Source organism: Ranitomeya imitator, chromosome 1, assembly GCF_032444005.1.
Source record: "Ranitomeya imitator isolate aRanImi1 chromosome 1, aRanImi1.pri, whole genome shotgun sequence".
NCBI classification, from domain to species: domain Eukaryota; kingdom Metazoa; phylum Chordata; class Amphibia; order Anura; family Dendrobatidae; genus Ranitomeya; species Ranitomeya imitator.
The window spans coordinates 850,346,513-850,364,741 of record NC_091282.1 but is presented as its reverse complement, the minus strand read 5'-3'; the positions used below and the strand labels follow the sequence as shown (position 1 = coordinate 850,364,741).

Sequence of the window (18,229 nt, the reverse complement as noted above, 5' to 3'; positions counted from 1 at the left end):
GTTCTGGACTCATTCTGGCTCTCACAGACTTACATTGGCCAGTAATCTCTGGCTCGACCAGTAAACACTGGAGTAATGTGGCAGGTCACAACCTGCAGAAGACCGACCAAAGCGGCACTGAGAACAGAAGAAGACGGCAGCCGATAAGTTCATTACTAGGAGTAGAGCACAAGCATTAATGATGCTACTCTGGCGGTGAAATAAAAAATGCAAAAGTGGTGCTTTAATGGATTTACAATTAAGATTTTTAGATGAAGTGAGAGGAGACATAGGCAGCAGATAAAGAGATAGAGTAAGTGATTCTCCGGAGATGGGATCTGAGGCAGGAGGCCTAGCAGGACGGGCCAGAGTTTGCAAGTCCAGGAGGTAACGTGAAGGATCAGTGCAGGGAACATAAGGCGAAGAGAGTGCCCCAGATGGTATTTCTGAGGTGTTGGTCAGTAGAAAAGCTGAGTAATGACCATAGTTGACAAGTAGCTACTCTAAGGCGAAAAGGGCGTGGAACCAAAGGTTAAAGTACAGGACTATCACTGACTGTAGTACCGTTGTTGGGCATGAGAGAAGTTCCTGAAGTGCCATATTGGACAATGGTGAAGACAGAGGTCTAACTAAGGAAGGATAGAGAAAATTTAGATGAAACATTCATGAATTTATGCACCCACTATCTGTTGTGTATAATTCCCACCAAGCTATTGTTTAATGAAAGACAGCTCCTTATTGAAATTATCAACATCTGGTCCTGGCCAGATGAAATCACCGGCATCATGTGGCCTGCAAGGGCGTAGTAAACCTGTAGACAAAGTCCACACACCCAACCAGGACCTCCATTTTCATGTAGTGCGCTGGGGCATGGAAGACAAGAATCTCACCCACAACTACTGTCCTGTGTCACTTTACAGTTGAACAGAAGAAAAAAGTGAAAATCACAATTTGTGAATTTGTGACTTGGTGTGGAGTAAGAAATGATGTGGGCCACAGTCCCTTAATGTAGTTTCGATAAAATCCAGTTATCAAGATTTACCAACAGTGCCCGTTTTTCAGTTCTCTTCAAAGACTAAAAATTAAAGTAGGTAATACTCTTCAGTCTGCTTTCCATTAGTCTGCACATCTGCAACTTTATTATAAATCTGGCTTTATGGTGAAGACTAAGGAAGAGGATGATGTTAATGGCTGGTACATCTCCACTGTTTTAACAGAAACAGGGCTATCAGTTACTGAATAAGAATATCCTGTTTCTGGTATATGGATTGACAGTGATCTCAACAGATGGAGTAAAAGAGAACAGGCTTGTTTCCTACTTCTAATCACTCTTGCCTGACATGCCTTTGTGGCTTGACACATGGCTTGATTTATGAAGAACATAGCTCAATGAAAAGACAGAGGTCGCTCTCCAATTTATGAAGTCATGTGATCCAGCATAAATATATATGATATATGAAACAAGTGAAATGAATAAATTGTGAGTAGCATGAGATAATCAGTATGTTAATGATATACTGTGTGATGTTTAACTGAATGTTAGACTAAAGCTAGTTAAAGGGAATCTGTCAGGTGGATCAATCCTCCTAAGCCTATATGGGCATGTTTGTCATAGTAAGCTGAATAAAATGATCATATGTAAATTAGTTGTTTAGATCTATGGTCCTGATTCAGATCTCCCTGAAAATTAAATTATTTTAAATGAAAGGGAACATTACCAGTGTGAGAGATGTAGATCAGGAGAACAAACTGTCAGTCAGTACATATCTTAAACTAGTAATGCCCTCTTTCATTTAAAATAATGTATGAAGGAGGATTTTCAGTGAGATTTATGTGTGACCCACAGAAATTAACAATTTATTTACATATTAAGAAAAATGTGGATTACTCTGGAATAAGACATCAGATTGCCAATATCATGGTATCAGTTGCAACCTGACAGTTGCAATTGTGGATAGGAAAATCACTTAACATAACATAGAATAAAAAATAATAATCTTGATCCAGGAGGCGGAGGTCCAAGTGGAGGAGAACGTGGAGGTGGATGTGGCCATGTAAGTGGAAGAGGAGGCGGAGAAGGTAGCCAACACTGTTTTTGTGGGTTTTTTGGGGGGTCAGAATTAGTTAATAGTTAAAAGTTCAGTTCAGTATTCGAACATGACCAAGAACCCAATAGAAGTCAATGGCGACACGAACTTCGGAGCTTTAAAATGGCTGTAAAATGGTCATAGTAAGGGCTAGGGGTCTGCAAAACAAAGGTAAATGGGGGAAAAAGCTGGACACGTGCCCTGAAAGCAAATTTGGATAGGTAAATGACTTAAAAAAACTTAGAATCCCCCAAAAAGGACAACATTTGTGACAGATCAAAAAAGTTTGTGAAGGATCAAAACAAATTTTGGAGATTGCTGTAAAATTATGAACCGGTAAAGGAATGTATGAAAAGTCTGACAGAAGCGCCACATAGACACCCACAGTCTCACCCTATGGTGTCCTCTGGAGGCCATTTACCTCACCCTCTTCATGCAAGGAGTGTTTTCTCTCAGAATAGTTTGGCGGAGAAGCCAGGTCATCTGTTGCGTTTTGATGTCGAGGAGCAAGGGAAATTTTTCTGACCAGACCAAATGGAGGAACAAGCAAGGGAAAAAAAGTGGTTTCCAGCTACAAATTAAAACTGTTCATTTATTGTAATTCTTTAAAGTAACACATACATGGAGGAGAGGGTGAAGGGGTAGACGGACAATGCAACTCGTTTCAGACGCAACTCAGGTGTCCGTTTTCCGAAATTGCATTGCCAATCTACCCCTTCACGCTCTCCTCCGTGTCATTTTATAAATTTTCAATAAATGAACTATGCTTAACTGGAGCCAGAAACCACTTTTTCTTCCCTTGAGGTTTTCTCTCCGCGCGCTGTGCCTAGACGTGCCCACACAGCAAGACACTCTCCCTTCCAAACCATCCTCTCCCCATGCCGCACAGGCTCCATTACATGCTGGTGTCCTTGGAATACAGTGAGTGCTGCAGTCCCAGATCATCCGTGCCCAAGCACTGCCACCACCACTGCTGACAGAGACTGTGAGGAGAGACTTGCAGGGTGTCCACTAGTCACCACGGAGTGAGGTGTTGAACGATCTGGGCAAGTGAGTACTGTGTGCGCACTTCCAGAGAGAGATGGGATTCAGTACACTGCCGGAGAAGCAGTGTGCCAGTGGTTGTCAGCGATTCAGTCTTGGCAGGAACAGGAAGCACACAGCAGGGAGAAAAGTGCAGCGCGCCCAGTAGCTGACAGAGATCGAGGTGCCGTGTGCTTCATGACTGTGCGTACAGTGCACGTGCTGCAAAAGAGAACTGAGTGATGGATAGACTTGTGTAACCCACCTTACCAGCACATTCTTTCCTGCTCACAGGAGACCCTGACTTTGCCAGTGTATGTTTGCAGAGCCAGGTTGGGCTCATACAGGACTGTGGCCCACACCCTTGTCAGCCACTGCAGCATGTGGACAAGGGATAGAGGAAGGTACCGGAGACCGACCGCTGTCGCCAGAAGACGGGGCATTGTTGCCCACAGGACCTCATTGGAAAAGACACTGCGCCAACCGTTGTCGGTGCTATTCACTTCATGGACTTAGGAACCACTGACTTTCATCAGAACTGCTGTTATCTGAACCATTGTTCTTCAATTCACGGTATCTTTTGTCATTTGATCTGTTTAATTCCATGTTTAGCCCTTTACCTCCCTGCGTAGAGTATTCCCCTGTTATTAAACTTGTTTACCCTTGCTCTGCCTCCTGTCCGTCACTGCATCCCGCAACCTGCTCACGCCTACATTAATCAGAACAGAATGGCAGCGGCACTTGTGATCTGGTATTTAGACAGGCCGGGTCATGTGGTGCGCCGGCTCCGAACACAAAAAGTATAATGGACTTCCGGGATAAGTCCATGTTCGGAGTTCAGCCCCAGACACTAGGTGCCCAGTACGAACCCTGAACTTTACAGTTCGGGTTCGCTCATCTCTACTTAAGAAGGCTGATCCTACTGACAGATTCTCTTTAAAGGAGTTGTCTGCTACACGGCACGCTATGTGACTGCAGACTTGTGAATCCTCACATTGCGCGCACTGCATGACCGCAAGTATATGAATTGCAATGGTGCTTTCTCATTCACGTCACTGGCTCCCTTGTTGTCTTTGCAACTAGAGATGAGTAAACTTTTTGGGAAAATGTTTGCCAATCTCAAATTCGGCACAAACGTAGCATATTCGGTCAAACATTGGTAAATGATCGCATGTCTACCAATGTTTCTGTTTTGACTTTGTCTAGGATAGTGCTGCTTTATGATGAGCAGGGGGATGTTATTAATGACACAAGGTCTTCTGTGATTGGCTGCCGAAGTCACATGTCCCTTTCCATATAAAAAGCGGACATCTTGTTTTGCTGAAGCCATTTTCTCAGTGTAACAGCACAGAGAGGCTTCTCCTGCTGCTGCAAGTGAATTTGTCATTAAGTTAGATAGGATCCTATCCTGTCTGAAATCAATCTTCCAGCATTGGACTAGATTGTGCTAAAACTGTGTTGCAGTCAGGAGGCCCCATTTGCTAATCCAAATCGTTTTGGCTAAAACTGTTGCAGTGAGGAATCATTAGACCTAATACTGAGGTCCAGCCAGTAGGCCCTATTTGCTAATCAAAATCATTTGGGATAAAACTGTGTTGCAGTGAGGAATCAAGAAGCCTCATTTGCTAATCAACATTGTTAGGCCTATTATTGGGGTTCAGTCTGGTGGCTCTATTTGCTAATTTAAATAGTTTGGGATAAAATTGTATTTAGGGTGAGGAATCACAAGGCCACATTTGCTAATCAAAATCGTTAGGCCTAATATTGGAGTTCAGCCAGGAGGACCTATTTGCTATTCCAAATCATTTGGGCTACAACTATGTTGCAGTCAGGAGGCCCCATTTGCTAATCCAAATAGTTTGGGATAAAATTGTGTTGCATTCAGGAGTCAGCAGGTCCCATTTGCAAATCTAAATTGTTAGGTCTAAGAGTGTTGTTCGTTTAGGGACAGGTGACTGACAAATGTGGGCCTGAGGTTGTGAAACAGCAGGTTAAATGAGGGAAAGGGTACTTACTGCACGAGTGGGAAAAAGCAAGCTCATGGTGGAAGGGGAAATAAGCTTAGTGTTTGACATGTATGTGGGTTAAGTGATAATGTTAATGAAAACTCAACTGAACAAACACCATCTTGTCCTATCCAAAGAGAACTGAGAACATCTGTTACTGAACGGGCTACTCGACTCCCTTTCTTTGGCAGCCACACAGTGGTAAGCCTTGTACATGAGGGTCAGAAATAGCATGTGCTCCAGTGGATGGCAAGCACTGCATCAAGCAGCCTGTCCTCCTCTTCCTACATCTTAACATCACACACAGTACAATCCTCAGAGGTGGCACCTCAATTACCCTTGCTTCCCCCTTGTCACAAATTTCCAATCACCCAACTGACTGTGTGGAACCACAGATGGGCCATTCTGCAGAACTGTTCACACATTCCATTCCATGGGTATCAGTGGTCTGCTACAAAGAGTCACAGAATCAAGAGGAGGAAAGCATCTGCACCGATGTCCAAAATTTTTTCCTGTTGAATCCGGAGCTGGACAAAGTAGGGTCTGAGCAGAATCCAAACCCTAGTCACCAGTGGAGGTAATACTGATGATACTCAAATACTAGAGGCGCACACAAATTGTACTGTGCTGTCAAGGCAGGGTGAGGAGGAGGGTAACTCTCAGGGTGAGGAGTGGGAGAACAGAGAGGATAATGATGAGGTTGTAGATCTCACTTGGTGTAAAACCAGAGGCACAAAGCTTAGTAGCTCAGCAGAAGAGGTGGAGGAGGAAGACAAGGAGATTAAGATTCAGCTTTCTGCACAGACATGGAGTGATGCAACCATGACAAGCACTGCATCCTCAGCCACAACTGTGGTTGTGCCTAGCAATGGTCGCGAGTCTGCAGTTTGCAGGGGTAGCCTAGTTTGGGCATTTTTTGAGATTACAAAGGATGACCCAACTTCTGTTTTCTGCCAAATTCTAAAAAACACTCAGTAGAGGCAAAATTGCAATAATTTGACTGCTACATGCAGAAATCGTCACTTGTGTGATAAACAAGCCTTAGTCTGTGAATTTCACTGTGCAAAAATGCAGGCTAGTGAGCCTTCCAACCACCGACATCCCATCAACCACATCTGCTGCTTCTTACTCCTCCTTCACCATGTTAAGTGTTCTCACACAAGTCTCCAGCCACAGAAACTCAACTTGTTTACCCCCTACAGTCGGGGTGAAAGAGAGCCCATAAGCTGTTGTGGAAGTGGACATGCCGGCTGTTTTTGTTTCACCAAGCACAACACATCTTTCTCAATCTAACATAACATCTCCGCCTGCGCCTCACTCACAGTCCAGCAGTATGTCCTGTTCACACCCCAAAGCTATGAGCTTGAACTTCACCATCTCCAATCTGTTGGTCACAGAAATGATGCTTTTCTAGCTGGAGGATACAGATGGTTTCTGAAAGTAGATGGCATCGCAGTCCCCGAGTACCAGTTGCCCAGTCGCCATTACTTCTCTAAGAAAGCTGAACCTGCATTACACCAGTATGTCGCAGACATCACCCGTTCTCTAAAAAAATCTATACCTGCAAGGGTGCATTTGACCACTGACACCTGAATGAGCAAACATGGGCAGGGGCATTACATCTCGATGAGTTACATCTCAATGACTGAGCACTGGGTGACTCTGGTGACTTTAGGGGCAGGTGGTCAAGGGGCTACTCCAAAACTCCACAAGTAGGTTATAACAGACGTCTCTAACAAATGTAATGCATTGCGACATGACTATTTCAGAGATACAATGAAACCACCATAAGAAATATGATGTGATCAAAAGTCTTATGTAAAGAAAAATGGTAATGCTGAAAACATCAGCTTATCTTGCAACAAACAAGCCTTAACTTAGCTCTACTAGCAGAGAATTAAAAAGGTATAGCATATCAGAATATGGCGATGTACTGTATAAAATTACCATTTTATGTTAACTCTGCCTCCTAAAAATCAGAAAAGAAAGCCAAAGAAAAATATAATTTATCCCAAAATGGTAGCAGTAAAAATTCCAATTAATTCCATATAAAAAGGAGCCTCATACAACTCTGGCAAAAAATAGTAATAATATAGCTTTCAAATTATGTCAATGGAAAAAAAAATGTTTTTGAAAAAAAAAAGCATTTTTAAATTGTAAAAATAGTAAAACACAAAAAGTTATATAAATCTGGTGTGACCTGAATAATAAAATTGTCTGATGAATTTTACATGGTGAATGGTGCAAAAGACAAAATAAAATTTGTTCCTAAACTGCTCTTTATTTGCTCATTCTGCCTCCCCAAAATTGGAATAAGCCTAGGTTCACATTTAGCCTGTGCTCTACACCAAGCACTCTCCTTTAGATTTTAGTCTAAATCTTCAAAAAACAAAACAGCATTTTGGGTCATATTTTATATAGGGAGTAGAGTGACGAGGGGCAACTATTTATTCAGGGTCACAACATAGGGCAGATATTTTTTTCATTAACGCAATGCGTTCATATTGTGTCGACCCCAGACCCCAAGATGGCCATGGGGTGACCCAGCGATGCTGAGAGAACAAGCTGACATGCCTCCTCCCTGCATGTCAGATTCTGATCTAATGCCATGCAGTGCAGAAGATTACAGAGTATCAGATCAGCGATCTGCCATAATAGAGTTGATGTTCTTTCCTGGGACAATATAAAAAAGTTTTAAAAAGTTAATAAAAATGTAATTGTATTTTTTTTTTAAATCACAAAATAAAGAAAAAAAAAGAAAAATTGTAAAAAACAAACAAACAAAAAAAACAAAAGTACAAATATTTAGCATTGCTGTGTCCAGAATTACCCTTCCTATAAAACTATCCCACTAGTTAACCCCTTCAGTGAACATGGAAAAAATAACAAAGCAAAAAAACTATTCTTTATCGTCATACCGTCGAAAAAAGTGGAATAATACATGATCAAAAAGACCAATCAACATAATAATGAAAACGTCATCTTGACCCACAAATAAACAAGCTGCCACACAGCTCAGTCACCGTAAAAATTAAAAAGTTATAGATCTCAGAATAAAGTGATGCAAAAATAATTATTGCTTCTATAAAATAGTTTTTATTTCAGTGTGTGACAGCAGCCAAACATAAAAATACAGTATAAATACAGTATCGCTGTAATCGCACTGTCCCAAAGTATAAAATTGTCTAATCACTGAAACCGCACAAGGAGCGGCGTAAAAAGCTAAATAAAACCAATTTTTCTCCTTCTGTTGGTTTGTTCATTCTGCTTCCCAAAGATTACAGTAAGGCTCGGCGCACATTTATCCTGAGCAATGTGCTGAATGCTTATACCACGGTTTTCATGTAAATCTCTGAAAAAAAAAGTGATTCCAACGGAAACTCCAGCAGAAAATTCATGAGGCAGATGAAGTCAATTTGGATACAGTGTGGCTGTCTATGATCCATCTTTTTAGGTGTGTATCAAAGTGCAGTTGACCACAGTTTTGTGCACCTCAGAAAAAAAGGACATCACTGAACAGAGGCTAGATGGAGTCCAGAGTAACTCTGCTGCCTCATTATAGTGAACGGATCCCTCTGGGGTCTCATCTAAATCATGTCACTTGAAGATTTAGATGTAAACCCCAATGTAAGTGTAGAGCGCCGGTTAAACTTGACCCTAAATGTTATGTAAAATGTTTCCTAAAAAAGCTTCAAATCAATCCACAAACGAAGCAAGTCCCAATCAGGTCCATCATCTGTTAGCAGAAATATAGGAGGCTTCCACATTACTGGCAGTACAAAGACTCTGGAAAAGCACTACAGCTTTTCAGCCCCCATAAGAATTATAGCAAATTCTGCACTCCCAAATCCAAATTCTCTTCTTCCTTCTCATCACCACAGTGTACCTAAGCCACATTTAGCATCCACATATTTGGCATTTCTGTAGCAATGACAGCCCGCCTAATTTACAGATGCACATCTCCAGAATCATGAGCTGGGCACTATCACATACTGGGGACTCGAACATACTGGCACCAAAATGGCAGTCTGCAATTTTCACTCAGCAAAATCCACTGCTGTTTGTTTGTGGAAAACAACCATGGAGTCAAAATTGTCACTATACCTGTAAATAAATTCCCAAAGGGGTATGATTTTACAAATGCGGTCAATTGAAGGGGGATTCTGCTCTTCTATCACTCAAGGGGTCTGAATATGGAGTCTGCAAATTATACAAGCAAAATCTGCACTCCATGAGGAAAATAGCACTCCATCCCTCCTGAGTCTCGCCATATAGCTAAGCAATACTGTACAGCCACATATGGGGTATTTCCACATTCGGCAGAAATTATGGGACAAATTCCGGTACCTGGGGCTAAAACTAAATTTTGGTGATAAAAATGTTATTATTTTTTCACTGCCCAATGGAATTTTGTACCATTGGGCAGTGAAAATATAATAACATTTTTATCACCAAAATTTAGTTTTAGTTATGTTAATTTAAGTGTTAATTTTTTGCTTCCACATTCCAAAAATTCCTGTGAAGCTCCTGAAGGGTTAAACTTCTTGAATGTGGTTTTGAGGGGTGCAGTTTTTAGAATACTGTCACTTTTGGATATTTTGTGTCATATAGGCTCCTCAAAGTCACTTCAAATGTGATGAGGTCCCTAAAAATACGATTTTGTAAATTTTGTTGGAAAAATGAGAAATCGCCGGTCAACCTTTAACCCTTATAACTTCCTAACAAAAAAAATATGTTTCAAAATTTCTGCTGATGTAATGATAACATGTATTTATTAACTATTTTCTGTGATATAGCTCTCTGATTTAAAGGCATAAAAAATAAAATTTAGAAAATTGCTAAATTTCCATTCTTTCACAAATAATCAAAAGTAATTTCAAATAAATTTTACCATTATCATGAAGTACAATATGTCATGGAAAAAACATTTTCAGAATCAGCGAGATCCGTTGACGCGTTCCAGAGTTATTACTTCATAAAGTGACAGTGGTCAGAATTGTAAAGATTGGCCTAGTAATTAATGTGCAAACAGCCTTAGGATGTAAAGGGTTTAAGCAGGGGCTTCAGCTTTGCACTGAATATTAAGAGAATTAGGAATAGAAGCTAATTGATTGTACGTATGCAGACCGCAGATGAGCGATCACATGATGACTACTCAAACCATATATAAACGATGTATAAGAGGGGTTGCCAAACTGAATTTTTGTAGGATTACGTATGACTTTCATAAAGGCCAACTTTATTTAGGGAATGCCTGCATTTACTATGCATACTTCCCAACTTTTGGAGAACAGAAAGGGTGACATATCATGTGGCACGCGTAGCTGCAAATTTTGACAGCACCCCTAGCCACACCCATTTTCCATTTCTTGTACCCTGATAGGAAGAAATGTCAGAAGGGCAGCAGCATTGAGGGACAATCAGCAGATGCCCGAGACTGCAGGGTATTGACCCAAATACGGAACTGTCCCACTATATCCAGGATGGTTGGGACTAGGGATGAGCAGATAGATTCATAGAACTCCAGTCCAACGTTCAGGCAAGTGGTACATGGCAGCTGGATGGGAGGCCCTCGAATCGCTTACCTTCTGGTGTATCCAGGGCGTGGCTTTTGAACAGCCAGGGCTGGCGTGACGTCATCTGTGCTTCTTGATCATCTCCAGTTGGGACCTGTGAATTTATTTTTGTTCATTTATTCATAGTCATACTAGCCAGAACTTTCTAATTTTTATGTAAGTTTCACTATATGACATCTGGCCTTTTGTTGTCTGTAAAGCCGTGTTCACACGTTGCATAAATAATGCGCCTTTTGATTTTTGTAGGTGTCCGCACCAAATTACGCAATTACAATCTTGTCTGATTATTGCATTTTTTATGCCTTTTTACCCTTATTTAATGCATTTTTGGGGCTGATGTGAAGCCTCATTTTTAAGCGATTTTTTTAATAAAAAAAAAAATCATTAAAAACATGGTTAGCATCTGCACCAAGAATGCATCAAATAAGGTGAAAATGCATAAAAGAAGAGCAGCAAACACACAATCATCAAAGAATATTGTTATTGAGTTGTGTTGTGTGGACTGGACACCTGCAGAAAATGTGCAGAAAAAAAACAGTAGAAAAAATGCAGCATTCACGCTGTCCTCAGTGTTACAGTTTTATAACATTTTTTATGGTTTAAAGGGACACTGTCACCTGAATTTGGAGGGAACATTCTTCAGCCATGGAGGCGGGGTTTTGGGGTTTTTGATTCACCCTTTCCTTACCCGCTGGCTGCATGCTGGCTGCAATATTGGATTGAAGTTCATTCTCTGTCCTCCGTAGTACATGCCTGCACAAGGCAATCTTGCCTAGCGCAGGCGTGTACTATGGAGGACAGAGAATGAACTTCAATCCAATATTGCAGCCAGCATGCAGCCAGCGGGTAAGGAAAGGGTGAATCAAAAACCCCAAAACTCCGCCTCCATGGCTGAAGATTGTTCCCTCCAAATTCAGGTGACAGTGTCCCTTTAAATAGAGAAAAAAAATCAATCACATTATTTTAAACGCCATTTACTGATCACTATAAATAATCTGATCGCTGTGTTGTGCGGGTCGTTACAATTACAGGGACACCAAATATGTCTGTTATTTGCTGATTTGTTATATTTTCAAAACGCTCATTTAAAATGACATTACGGTAATTGTTTTTATTGTTTTTCCTTTTTTTCCCTATAAAACACAGTGACATAGAAAAACGCTGCTTTGTACAATGTATCTCTATGTACCAGTATAATCAGTCTGTGGGTTCAGAGTCTGCATTGCAGGTTCAAATATACAAAATCCTCCCATTTTTGTCAATGCAGAGTGAGGCTCACAGCTTTTGCAGCTGCTTGCAATGATAGAGGTTGAGGGTTTGTTTCCTAGAGAGACTCACATTATTTTTTAGCAGTTTTACAGGAACAAAAAGATCTAACATTTCTTCACCTCTAGATTACAGGGACATAGAGATACACTGCATGTAGCAATGTATTTCTATTTACCAGTATAATTTGCTTTCGAGTTCACTGCCTCCAATGTAGCCTCAACTATGCAAAATTCTCCTACATTCATCAGTGCAGGCTATGGCTCATTGTTTTAGCTGCTGCCTGCAAAGATAGAGGTTGTGGATTTGATTCCAGGGGAGACCAGATCACATTAGAAGAGGACATATGTTTGTTTAAATAATGTAAGTGTGTGCAGGGCAGAGATGCAGCCCTGTCCTCAAGGAGGAGCTGTGAAATAATGAAGAGAAAGACGCCAAGAGAGATGACATCACATGGAGAGAAAAGTGAGTATTAGAAGTCAGGACAAATCCCTGACCTCTCAAATTGGGACAGTCCTGCTGAATCTGAGAGCTATGACTATGCTTAGAGCTAGCTCTTCTTCATAATGCTTGTCCTAGCAGGCCAAATTAATCAACAGTCCAACACAGGTCTATGACATAGGTGCTAAACCGGAACAACCCAGTGAGATCAAATGGTTTCTAGTTGTATGTGCAGTCATGGATCATCTCATTGCATTAACTCAAGACAAGACTTACAACTTGGCTACAGACTAACAACTCACACAAAACTCTTCCTTCTATATCAGCAGCATGCTTGTCCTGAGGACCTGCAGGTCTAGTTCTGTGACTATACTTGCTTCACAAAACAGTATATATTGTCTGGCGCTACATTACTTTTGCACTTGTGACCTATGACCTGAGCACTCAACGTTCACTAAGTAACAGAACACCCACAATAATAGTAATAATAATCTTTATTTTTATATAGCGCTAACATATTCCGCAGCGCTTTACAGTTTGCACACATTATCATCACTGTCCCCGATGGGGCTCACAATCTAAATAGAGATGAGTACACATAACATTCACCACCTGCAAAAAACACTTTTTAAATGGAATACCTATCAATTGCATTATGAAATAATATAATTGTCATATTGGCCCACTACACCCAGAAGACCACCATTAAAGGCAAAGTACTCTTGCTGGACAATTTCTTAAATGGAGTTGGTAATTTCTGAAGAAAGTAATTTTGTCTTTATTTTGCATGTTCATTTTGTGGTTCTTACACAGCTCTTGTCAACCAGCCCCTTACAAGACTTAAAGGGATATTGCAGAAAAAAACATTTGTCAACTATTTACTAGATGATATTAGGTCAGTGGGGATGTAAATGATGGGCGACACCCCTAAAGCCAAGATACCATCCCCCAGCACCAATCATGTATGCTCAATTAATCTACCATTAAGCAGATGCATAGTAACGAGCGAACTTAGTCAGTGATACTCAGATATTACTCGAGTATCTGGGTCCTCGGATGTTCTCGGCAGTCACCGAGCATTGGATGTTGCTCGGATTTAATGCTTGAATCCCCACCCCTGCACGTTTGGTACTTGTTACACAGCCAAAAAACATGGGGGAATGCCTGCCAGTCACTGTAATGCTGTAGCCAGCATGTAGTGGCATTACTGTGATTGGCTGGCTGCATTACATCATCAGAGGTTATAAAAGGACCAGCACCACCACGTTTGGAGAGAGAGAGAGTAGTTGTCCAGGCCTCTGTGAACAGTTTTAGTTATAAGAGTCCTCTAGTGGTGATATTTTGCTGACCCATCATACTAAAAGTCCTCCTAATCTTGTGTTTTGCTGTTTCTATGCGATACTTTCTGAATTTAGCCTAGTGACATCTGCTGAAGCAGGGAGAGTGGCTTAACCCCTTCCCGACCCATGACGCCACGTAGGCGTCATGAAAGTCGGTGCCAATCCGACCCATGACGCCTATGTGGCGTCATGGAAAGATCACGTCCCTGCAGATCCGGTGAAAGGGTTAACTCCAATTTCACCCGATCTGCAGGGACAGGGGGAGTGGTACTTTAGCCCAGGGGGGGTGGCTTCACCCCCCGTGGCTACGATCGCTCTGATTGGCTGTTGAAAGTGAAACTGCCAATCAGAGCGATTTGTAATATTTCATCTATTATAACTGGTGAAATATTACAATCTAGCCATGGCCGATGCTGCAATATCATCGGCCATGGCTGGAAACACTAGTGTGCCCCCCCCACCCCACCGATCGCCCCCCCAAGCCAATGATCTGTCCTGTACAAAGTGCTCCGCTCCCCTCCGTCCTCCTGTCCGCTCCCCCCGCGCTCTTGTCCGCTCCCCCATGCTCCAATCCCACCCCCACCCCCGTGCTCCGATCCAACCCCCCTGCACTCCGATCCACCCCCCCGCTCTGATCCACCCCCCGTGCTCCGATCCACCCCCGTGCTCCAATCCACCCCCCATGCTCCGATCCACCCCCGTGCTCCGATCCACCCCCGTGCTCCGATCCACCCCCTGAGCTCCGATCCACCCCCCGTGCTCCCCCCACCTCATCATGCTTACCGATCCTCCCGGGGTCAGTCCGTCTTCTCCATGGGCGCCGCCGTCTTCCAAAATGGCGGGCACATGCGTTCCAAAGTGCATTTTGATCACTGAGATATAACCTATCACAGTGATCAATATAAAAAAAAATAGTAAATGACCCCCCCCCCCCCCCTTTGTCACCCCCATAGATAGGGACAATAATAAAATAAAGATTTTTTTTTTTCCACTAAGGTTGGGGTTAGAACTAGGGTTAGGGTTAGGGTTTCGATATGTGCACATGTATTCTGGTCCTCTGCGGATTTTTCCGCAGCGGATTTGATAAATCCGCAGTGCTAAACTGCTGCGGATTTATGGTGGATTTACCATGGTTTTTCTGCGCATTTCACTGCGGTTTTACAACTGCGGTTTTCTATTGGAGCAGTTGTAAAACCGCTGCGGAATCCGCAGAAAGAAGTGACATGCTGCGGAATCTAAACCGCTGCGTTTCCGTGCAGTTTTTCTGCAGCATGTGTACAGCGATTTTTGTTTCCCATAGGTTTACATTGAACTGTAAACTCATGGGAAACTGCTGCGGATCCGCAGCGTTTTCCGCAGCGTGTGCACATACCTTTAGAATTAGGCTATGTGCACACGGTGCGGATTTGGCTGCGGATCCGCAGCGGATTGGCCGCTGCGGATTCGCAGCAGTGTTCCATCACGTTTACAGTACCACGTAAACCTATGGAAAACCAAATCCGCTGTGCCCGTGGTGTGGAAAATACCGCGCGGAAACTCTGCGTTGTATTTTCTGCAGCATGTTAATTCTTTGTGCGGACTCCGCAGCGTTCTACACCTGTTCCTCAATAGGAATCCGCAGGTGAAATCCGCACAAAAAACACTGGAAATCCGCGGTAAATCCGCAGGTAAAACGCAGTGCCTTTTACCCGCGGGTTTTTCAAAAATGGTGCGGAGAAATCTCACACGAATCCGCAACGTGGGCACATAGCCTTAGGGTTAGGGTTGGAATTAGGGTTGTGGTTAGGGTTGTGATTAGGGTTATGGCTACAGTTGGGATTAGGGTTAGGGGTGTGTTGGGGTTAGTGTTGGAGGTAGAATTGAGGGGTTTCCACTGTTTAGGCACATCAGGGTTCTCCAAACGCAACATGGCGCCACCATTGATTCCAGCCAATCTTGTATTCAAAAAGTCAAATGGTGATCCCTCACTTCCGAGCCCCGACGTGTGCCCAAACAGTGGTTTACCCCCACATATGGGGTATCAGTGTACTCAGGACAAACTGCGCAACAATTACTGGGGTCCAATTTCTCCTGTTACCCTTGTGAAAATAAAAAATTGCTAATTTTTGAGGAAAGAAAAATGATTTTTTATTTTCACGGCTCTGCGTTGTAAACGTCTGTGAAGCACTTGGGGGTTCAAAGTTCTCACCACATATCTAGATAAGTTCCTTGGGGGGTCTAGTTTCCAAAATGGGGTCACTTGTGGAGGGTTTCTACTGTTTAGGCACACCAGGGGCTCTGCAAACGCAACGTGACGCCCGCAGAGCATTCCATCAAAGTCTGCATTTCAAAAGTCACTACTTCCCTTCTGAGCCCCGACGTGTGCCCAAACAGTGGTTTACCCCCAAACATGGGGTATCAGCGTACTCAGGAGAAACTGGACAACAACCTTTTGGGTCCAATTTCTCCTGTAACCCTTGGGAAAATAAAAAATTCTGGGCTAAAAAATTATTTTTGAGGAAAGAAAACGTATTTATTATTTTCACGGCTCTGCGTTATAAACTTCTGTGAAGCACTTGGTGGTTCAAAGTGCTCACCACATATCTAGATAAGTTCCTTTCGGGGTCTAGTTTCCAAAATGGGGTCACTTGTGGGGGGTTTCTACTGTTTAGCCACATCAGGAGCTCTGCAAACGCAATGTGACGCCCGCAGAGCATTCCATCAAAGTCTGCATTTCAAAACATCACTACTTCACTTCCGAGCCCCGGCATGTGCCCAAACAGTAGTTTACCCCCACATATGGGGCATCACCATACTCAGGAGAAACTGGACAACAACTTTTGGGGTCAAATTTCTCCTGTTACCCTTGGAAAAATAAAAAATTGCGGGCTTAAAAAATCATTTTTGAGAAAGAAATTTTTTTTTTATTTTCACTGCTCTGCGTTATAAACTTTGTAAAGCAGTTGGGGGTTCAAAGTGCTCACCACACATCTAGATTAGTTCCTTTGGGGGTCTAGTTTCCAAAATGGGGTCATTTGTGGGGGATCTCCAATGTTTAGGCACACAGGGGCTCTCCAAACGTGACATGGTGTCCCCTAATGATTGGAGCTAATTTTCCATTTTAAAAGCCAAATGGCGTGCCTTCCCTTCCGAGCCCTGCCGTGCGCCCAAACAGTGGTTTACCCCCACATATGGGGTATCAGCGTACTCAGGACAAACTGGACAACAACTTTCGTGGTTCAGTTTCTCCTTTTACCATTGGGAAAATAAAAAAATTGTTGCTAAAAGATCATTTTTGTGACTAAAAAGTTAAATGTTCATTTTTTCCTTCCATGTTGCTTCTGCTGCTGCTGTGAAGCACCTGAAGGGTTAGTAAACTTCTTGAATGTGGTTTTGAGCACCTTGAGGGGTGCAGTTTTTAGAATGGTGTCACTTTTGGGTATTTTCACCCATATAGACCCCTCAAACTGATAGGGTCCAATTTCTCCTATTACCCTTTGCAAAATAGGAAATTCCAGGCTAAAAAATCATTTTGGAGGAAAGAAAAATTATTTTTTATTTTCATGGCTCTGTGTTATAAACTTCTGTGAAGCACCTGGGGGTTTAAAGTGCTCAATATACATTTAGATAAGTTCTTTGGGGGTCTAGTTTCCAAAATGGGGTCACTTGTGGGGGAGCTCCAATGTTTAGGCACACAGGGGCTCTCCAAACGCGACATGGTGTCCGCTAACAATTGGAGCTAATTTTCCATTCAAAAAGTCAAATGGCGCGCCTTCCCTTCCGAGCCCTGCCGTGTGCCCAAACAGTGGTTTACCCCCACATATGAGGTATCGGCGTACTCGGGAGAAATTGCCCAACAAATTTTAGGATCCATTTTATCCTATTGCCCATGTGAAAATGAAAAAATTGAGGCGAAAAATTTTTTTTTGTGAAAAAAAGTATTTTTTCATTTTTACGGATCAATTTGTGAAGCACCTGAGGGTTTAAAGTGCTCACTAGGCATCTAGATAAGTTCCTTGGGGGGTCCAGTTTCCAAAATGGGGTCACTTGTGGGGGAGCTCCAATGTTTAGGCACACAGGGGCTCTCCAAACGCGACATGGTGTCCGCTAACGATGGAGATAATTTTTCATTCAAAAAGTCAAATGGCGCTCCTTCCCTTCCGAGCCTTACCATGTGCCCAAACAGTGGTTTACCCCCACATCTAAGGTATCGGTGTACTCAGGAGAAATTGCCCAACAAATTTTAGGATCCATTTTATCCTGTTGCCTATGTGAAAATGAAAAAATTGAGGCTAAAATAATTTTTTTGTGAAAAAAAGTACTTTTTCATTTTTACGGATCAATTTGTGAAGCACCTGGGGGTTTAAAGTGCTCACTATGCATCTAGATAAGTTCCTTGGGGCGTCTAGTTTCCAAAATGGGGTCACTTGTGGGGGAGCTCCAATTTTTAGGCACACGGGGGCTCTCCAAACGTGACATGGTGTCCGCTAAAGAGTGGAGCCAATTTTTCATTCAAAAAGTCAAATGGCGCT

General features: G+C 42.5%; 1 protein-coding gene and 1 long non-coding RNA gene across 3 annotated transcripts in view; one reads left to right on the top strand and one right to left on the bottom strand.

The window, feature by feature from the left end:
* Window positions 1-18,229, top strand: part of LOC138651341 (uncharacterized) — a 960,960-nt gene that overhangs the window by 463,191 nt on the left and 479,540 nt on the right. The gene's annotated exons all lie outside the window — the stretch shown is intronic.
* LOC138651329 (neurturin-like) overlaps window positions 1-18,229 on the bottom strand; it is a 428,957-nt gene that overhangs the window by 207,392 nt on the left and 203,336 nt on the right. Inside the window, exon 2 of one of the 2 annotated variants that reach the window (XM_069741445.1) lies at window positions 10,681-10,765. The exons of the other annotated variant lie outside the window; for it this stretch is intronic. The gene's annotated coding sequence lies outside the window, so the exon portion shown is untranslated. The remainder of the gene's footprint in view (window positions 1-10,680; window positions 10,766-18,229) is intronic. 2 annotated transcript variants of the gene reach the window in all.